This window comes from Petaurus breviceps, unplaced genomic scaffold, assembly GCF_028583685.1.
Source record: "Petaurus breviceps papuanus isolate PSGF00001 unplaced genomic scaffold, PetGlider_PUasm1.0 91133, whole genome shotgun sequence".
Classification (NCBI taxonomy): domain Eukaryota; kingdom Metazoa; phylum Chordata; class Mammalia; order Diprotodontia; family Petauridae; genus Petaurus; species Petaurus breviceps.
The window spans coordinates 41,758,630-41,766,905 of NW_027187419.1; positions in this window are offsets into that span (position 1 = coordinate 41,758,630).

Consider the following 8,276-nt stretch of genomic DNA (forward strand, 5'->3'; position numbering starts at 1 on the left):
AGAGAGAGAGAGAGAGAGAGAGAGAGAGAGAGAGAGAGACAGAGAGACAGAGAGAAAGAGAGACAGAGAGAGACATAGACAGAGAGACAGAGAGAGAGACAGACAGAGAGAGAGACAGACAGAGATCAAGATACAATAAAACAAAATCAAAAGAATGAAAAAATAGAAAAAAATGTGAAATATCTCATTGGAAAAAAAAAACTGACCTGGAAGATGGATTGAGGAGACTTAATTTAAGAATTAATGGACTACTTGAAAGCCATAATCACAAAAAGAATCTAGAGTTGATATTTCAAGAAATGAACAAAGAAAATTACCTTGATATCCTAGGACCAGAAAGTAAAATGGAAATTGAAAGAATGCATTGATTGCCTGCTTAAATGGACCCCAAAATGAAAACTCTCAGGAATATTATGGCCAAACTTGGCAATTCTCAGGTCAAGGAGAACATACTGAAGCAGCCAGAAAGAAACAATTCAAATACTGTGGAGCCAGAGTCAGGATTACTTAGGATTTAACAGATTCTGCATTGAAAGTTAGGGATAGTTTGAAAAGATAGTTTGATAGATTGAAAGTTTGGGAAAGCAAAGGAACTAGGATTACAAGCAAAAATCATCTACCCAGTGAAACTAAGTACAATCCTTGAGAGGGAAAATAAATATTTAATGTAATAGAGAACTTTCAAGCATTCCTGATGAAAAGACAAGAGGCAAATGGAAAATGTGATTTTTAAATATAAGACCCAAGAGAAGCATAAAAGGGTAAACTGGAATGAGAAAATATAAGGGATAAAAAAAAATGTTTGTTTACTTTTCTAAATGGAAAGATGGTGCTTGTAACTCTTAAGTACTTTGTCACTATTAGGGCAGTTAGAAAGAGTTCATATACATAGAGGGAACAGGTGTAAGATGACTATGATGATATTAAAAAATTATAATAAGGGATGAAAAAGAGGGATCCATTGGGAAAAGTGGCAAGGGAGAGATAGAAAGGTGTAAATTATCTCATATAAAAGAGATGCAAAAGTGCTATTACAGTGGAAGGGAATGTGCAAGGGGTGGAAAAGGGTTTAATTTTACTCTCATAGGAATTGACTTAAAGAGGGAATAACATACACACCTAGCTAGATATAAAAATCTATCTTACACTATAGGGAAATAGAAGAGGAGGAGGGTAAGAGAAAGGGGCACTTCAAAGAAGGGAGGCTGTCTGGGCAGAGTCAAGATGGCAGAGTAGAAGCAGGTCCTCCGCGGGGCTCTGGCTTCCACCTTCCCCAATCCAAGTTAAAGGGAACTCTAAACAAACTCTGGAGTTGCAGAACCCACAAAATGATACAGAGAAGCTAACCTCCCACTAAGGACAGCCCGACAGGCCGGCAGCAAGTAGGAAGAGCAGCACTCTGGGAGCTGCATGGAGGTTTAGCCCAAGGGTGGGCTTGACTGGCCACCAGCAAGAGGGACTCCAGATCAACAGAAGCTGTGGCCTTTTCCAGATATATCAACACATAGATGCGAAGAACAAAGTGAGAGGTCAGTGCAGTGTGGACTTTGGGACAAATAGTTGGGAATGCTAAGATGCTGAGATGCCCACTGGCACCACGTTACAGCTTCAGATCCTAGCCTGCAGAGTGTAGGGTGACCAAGCGACCAGTCTGAAGGGTGAATACTCTTGCTTTAACCTGCTTGAATCTGGATTGTGGTCTAGGGTGGAGGTCCTGGAGTGTGTGACCAGCTTGCCAGAGCATGTGGAGGTCTCAGAGAGGGTACACAACTAATACCTCTGGCAGCTGAGAGAACAGGGACGAAAGTTCCCTGTCTGGTGGCAGAGTCCTACTGTGGCAAAAACCCCAGGGATCAAGTGACTGAGGGGTGACATGACCAGGCAAAGGAAACAAAGCAGACAGAAGATTCCAACATTAGACTTCTATTTTGGGGAGAAAAAGGATCAAAGCATGGAACAGGAGGAAGACAGTAAAGTCAGAACACCTGAACCAAAAGCTTCAAAGAAAAATACAAGCTGGTTACAGGCCATAGAGGACCTTAAGAAGCAGATAAGAAGGAGGAAAAATTGGGAAAAGAAATGAGAACGATGCAAGAATTGCGAAATGAGACTCAACAGCCTGACTGAGGAAAATCAAACATTAAAAACCAGACTGACTCAATTGGTAAAGAGGCTCAAAAAGGCAATGAGGAGAAGAATGCCTTGAAAAGCCAAATTTGCCAGATAGAAAAAGAATCTCAAAAGTTCAATGAGGAGAATCATTCCCTCAGATTTAGATTGGAGCAAAAGGAAGCTAGTGACTTTAAGAGAAATCAAGATGATGATAAACAGATCCAAACAAATGAAAGAATAGAAAGCAATGTGAAGTATCTCATGGGAAAAACCACTGACCTGGAAAATAGAGCCAGGAGAGATCATTTAAAAATTATTGGATTACCTGAAAGCCATGATCAGGGAAAGAACCTAGAAATAATCCTCCAAGAAATTCTCAAGGAAAATTGCCCTGATTTTTTTAGAACCAGAAGGAAAAATAGAGGTTGAAAGTATCCACTGATCACCTCCTAAAAAAGATACCAAAAAGAAAACTCCTAGAAATATTATAGCCAGGTTCCAGAATTCCCAGATCAAGGAGAGAATATTACAAGCAGCCAGGAAGAAACAATTTGAATATTGTGGAAACACCATCAGGATAACCCAGGATCTGGCAGCTTCTACACTGAGGGATCAAAGGGCCTGGAATACGATATTCTGGAGGGCAGAGGAGCTGGGATTAAAACCAAGAATCACCTACCCAGCAAAACTGAGTATCATATTTCAGGGGAAAATATGGTCATTCAGTGGAATAGAGGACTTTCAAAAATTCTCAATGAAAAAACCAGAGTTGAATAGAAAATTTGACATTCAGATACAAGAAGCAAGAGAAGCTTGAGAAGGTAAATAGTTGAACTAGTATCATTCCTACATGGAAAAACAATAATTTTTAACTGATGAAACTTTTCTCAGTATGAAAATAGTTGAAGGGAATATATATATCAGAGGGTATACGGGCATATGAATACATATGTGAATGTGCATATATGCTTACAGGTATACATAGATAGAGGGCACAGGACAAATTTAATAGGAAGGGATGATACTTAAAAGGGGAAATTAAGAGGTGAGAGAGGAATATTATAAGAGGAGATGGAGAGAAACAGAATGGGGTAAACTATCTCATAAAGAGGAGGCAAGGGAAAAGAGTTACAATGGAGGGGAAGAATAGGAAGGCAAAAGGGAATGGGTCAAACTTATTCTCACTGAATTTGGCTTGAGGAGGGAATGAAATACACACTAAATATGGTATCTCACCCTACAGGAGAGTAGGGGGAAGGGAATGAGAGGGGGGGATGATGGAAGGGAGGGCAGACTGGGGGCGGGGAGGGAAGTTGGAAGCACTCACTTTTGAAAAGGCACAGGATCAAAGTAGAGAATAGAATAAGTGGGTAGCGGGATAGGAGGGAGGGAAATATAGTCTATCTTTAACAACATATATACCTTGTTAATGTTTTGCATTAGCTACACATGTACAATATATACTGAATTGCTTATCTTCCCAGTAAGGGTGGGTGACAAGGGAGGAAGGGAATGAATCTGAAATTCAAAATTTTAAAATCAAATGTTTAAAACTATATACACATATATACTATTATTAATACTCTCTTACATGTAATTGGGAAAGAAGATATACAGGCACTGTTGCATAGAGATACACCATGCCCTACTGGAAAAGTCTAAGGGGGTATGGGAGAAGACATGGGAGAGAGCAGATTGGAAGAGGGGATATCCTGTGGGAGTGCTACTCTGGGGTGGTGGGTAGAGGAAAAACTGGGAGAGAATTTGTAACTCAAAATCTGGTTGAAATTAATGATGTTAATCAGAAGTTAATAAAGCATTTGAAAAATGAAAAAAAAAAGAAGGGAGTCTGTGTTCAGAAGCAAAACACTGATAAGAAGAGAGAGGGAGGAGAGATGGAGAGGGAGGGAGGAAGGAAAGGAGAGAGAGAAAAGGAAAAATAGATGGAAGGAAATATAATTATTAATCATACATGGGAATGGGAATGGGATGAACTCACCCATAAAACAAAAGCAGAAAGCAGAGTGGATTAACACCCAGAATCCTATACTATGTTGTTTATAAGAAATACATTTGAAGCATGGGTGCACATACGCGCGTGCACACATGCACACACACACACACACACACAGGGTTGGGGGGGTGGGTGGAGGGTGCTGGAGCCGAATCTATCATGCTTCAGATAAAGTTAAAAAATTCAGGGATAGTAATCATTGTCTCCAACAAAAAAAAATGCAAAAATTGATCTAATTAAAAGAGATTAACATGGAAACAACATTTTGCTAAAAGACACCATAAACAAAGCAGAAATATTGATACTAACCACATATACACTAAATCGTATAGCACCAGATTTTTCGAGGAGAAGTGAAATGAATTACAGGAGGAAATAGTAAAATTATTCTAGCAGGGGACCTCAGCTTTCTCCTCTCAGAGCTAGATAAATTTAATCTATATAAACAATGAAGAACTTAAGGAACTGAACAGAGTTTTAGATTAAATTATATATGACAAATCTCTGGAGAAAATTGAATGGGAAGAGAAAGGAATATACCTTTTTTTTCTCGGTGGTACATGGCGCCTACACAAAAACACAAAAACTGACTAGGTATTAGGGTATAAAAGCCTCACAACCAAATGTAGAAAAGCTGAAATGTGTTTTATATATATATATATATCCTTTTTCACAGTGAATTAGAGCACAGGCCTTGGAGTCAGGAGGACTTGAGTTCAAATCTGGCCTCAGACACTTAACACTTACTAGCCATGTGACCTTGAGCAATTCACTTAACCCCAACTGCCCCTATGTAAAGCAATATATATATATATATATATATATATATATATATATATATATATGTATATATATATATATATCCTTTGGAAATCATAATGCAATAAAAAATACATTTAATAAAATTACATAGAAAGATAGATTTAAAACAAATTGGAAACTACATAATATAATCCTAAAGAATAAATGATATCATAGAAAAAATTGACTTCATTAAAAAATATAGCATAGAACATATCATGGAAATAATTGATTTCACTAAAGGCAATGACAGCAATGAAAAAAACATACCAATATTTATATGGTGCAGTCAAAGCAGTACTTAGGTGAAAAATCATATCTCTAAACATTTATATCAATAAAATAAAGAAAGAACAGATCAATTAATTGGGAATTCAACTAAAAAAAAACAACAGGAAAAAAGAGCAAAGTAAAAATCCCTAATGGAACATCAAATTTTAAATCCTGAAAATAGAAAATGAGATTAATAATACTGAAAATAAGAAAAATATTTAACTAATAAATAAAACTAGGATCTGGTTTTATGAAAAATAAAACACAATTATATAGATAAAACTTTGTAAAAAAGAAAGAAAAACAAATTATCAGTATAAAAAAGGAAAAGGGTAATTTCACCACAAAGGAAAAGACAACTAAAACAATCATTAAGAGTTATTTTGCACAATTATACATCAATATATCTGACAATATAAGCCAAATAAGTAAATATTTTTTAAACTATTTGGTAAAATAGGCAAAGAAAGAATCCTACTAAATTCCTTCTTTGACACAAATATTGTGCTGATACCTAAACCAGGAAGAGCAAAAATAGAGAAAGAAAACTATAGACAAATTTTCCTAATTAATAGTAATACAATTTTTTAATAAGACACTAGCAAGGAGATTACAGCAAAATATCAAAGGATTGTACACAATGGCCAGGTTGAATTTATACCAGGAATGCATGGTAGACTTGATATTAGAAAATCCATCAATGTATCAATAACAAAAACAACAGAATCATAAGATTATGTAAATAGAGGCAGAAAAAACTTTTGACAAAATCTAATACCCATTTTCTATTAAAACCAATAGAGACCATAAGAAAAAAAAATGGAGCTTTCCTTAAAATGGTAAGTAATATCTATCCTAAACCAGAAGTAAGCATTATCTGTAATGGGGAAAGGTAGAAGCCTTCCCTGTAATATCAGGGGTGAAGCATGGATGCCCATTATCACCACTATTATTCAATATTTTACTAGAGATGTTAGTGGTAACAATAAGAATAGAAAAAGAAATTTAATGGATTAGAATAGGTAATGAGGAAACAAAACTCTGACTCTTTGCACATCAAATTATAGTATACTTAGAGAATCCTAGACAACAAACTAAAAAAAAAATAGTTGAAATAAACAGCTTTGACAAAGCTGCAGGAAATAAATCAACATAAATCATGAGCATTTCTATATATTATCAACAAAGTTTGTAAGAAAGAGATAAAAAGAGAAATTTAATTTAAAATAATGGCATAAAATATAAAATACTTGCAATTCTACTTGCCAATCAAACCCAGGAACAATATAAATAAAATTTAAAAAACACTATTCAGGGGTGGAGCCTAGATGGTGGAGTAGAAACAGTACTTCTGTGCAACTCTGGCTTCCATCTTCTGCAATACATGTGAAAAATGACTCTAAACAAACTTTAGAGCTACAGAACCCACAAAGTGACAGAGAGAAACAAATATCCCATTGAAGGAAGCCCAGCAGGTTAGTATGCAGGGTCCATCACAGCATGCAGGGAGCCAAGCACAGTCCCATTTGAGCCATGGTTTTAGCCCCAGGGCTACACCTGACTAGCAGTTGCTGGAGCAGACTTCATAAGAATAAATCACCAACAGCTCTGGTGGTTTCCAGACTTCTCAATCCACAAATGCCAAAGACAGAGTAAAAGGTCAGCATGGAACTTTGTTGGAAAAGGGGAAGCACAGTCTGGCTGCTGCCCCTAGAGCAGCAGAGGTGTGGTGGTTGCAACTGCTGCCACATGTTTGCTTCCAGAACTCCTGGCCTACAGATTGTAGGGGGACCAAGGAACCATTCAGAGGGTAACAGCTCTTGCTTTGACCTGCTTGAATCCAGATTGCAGTCTTGGGTGGTAGTCCTGGGGTGTGTGACCAGTGAGCCAGAGTGTGTAGGAGCTGTAGAGAGGGTGCCCATCTAATAGCTCTGGCAGCTGCAAAACTCCCAGCAATTTGGGACATAGGTCTCTCCATTCTGCAAGCAGAGTTCTAATATGGCAAAGAGCTCAAAAGTCAAGTAACTGGCTGACAATATGAGCAAACAATGGAAACACAAACAGATGATAGAATCCTTTTGGGGGGACAAAAAGGATCAAGGCATGGAGTGTGAGGAAGACAGCAAAGTCAGAATGCCTGCATCAAAAACCTCCAAGAAAAATATGAATCGGTTATGGACCATGAAGGAGCTCAAGAAGGATTTTGAAAATCAAACAAGAGAAGTGGAGGAAAAATTGGGAATAGAAATAAGAATGATGGAAGAAAAACATGAAAAGCAAGTCAACAGCCTGCTAAATGAAGCCCAAAAATACACTGAAGAAAATAACACTAAAAAATAAACTAAATCAAATGGCAAAAGAGACCCAAAAAGCCAATGAGGAGAGGAATAATTTAAAAAGTCAAGCTTGTCAGATGGAAAAGGAACTTCAAAAATTCACTGAAGAGAATAACTCCTTCAAAATTAGATTGGAGCAATTGGAAACTAATGACTTTATGAGAAATCAAGATATTATTAAACAGATCCAAACAAATGAAAAAAATAGAAGGCAATGTGAAATATCTCATTGGAAAAACCACTGACCTGGAAAATAGATCCAGGAGTGTTAATTTAAAAATTATTGGTCCAACTAAGTGCCATGACACAACAAGAACCTAGAAATCATCCTTCAAGAAATTCTCATGGAAAATCACCCTGATATTCTAGAACCAGAGGGCAAAATAGAAATTGAAAGAATTCATGGATCACCTCTTGAAAATGATCCCAAAAAAGAAAACTCCTAGGACTATTATAGTCAAATTCCAGAGTTCCCAGGTCAAGGACAAAACACTGCAAGCAGTAAGAAAGAAACAATTTGAGTACTGTGGAAACACAATCAGGATAACACAAGACCTAGAAGCTTCAACATTAAGGAAATGAAGGGCTTGGAATATGATATTCTTGAGGTCAAAGGAGCTAGGACTAAAACCAAGAATCACCTTCTCAGCAAAACTGAGTATAATCCTACAGGGGAAAATATGGTTATTCAATGAAATAGAGGACTTTCAAACATTCTTGATGAAAAAAATCCTGAGCTA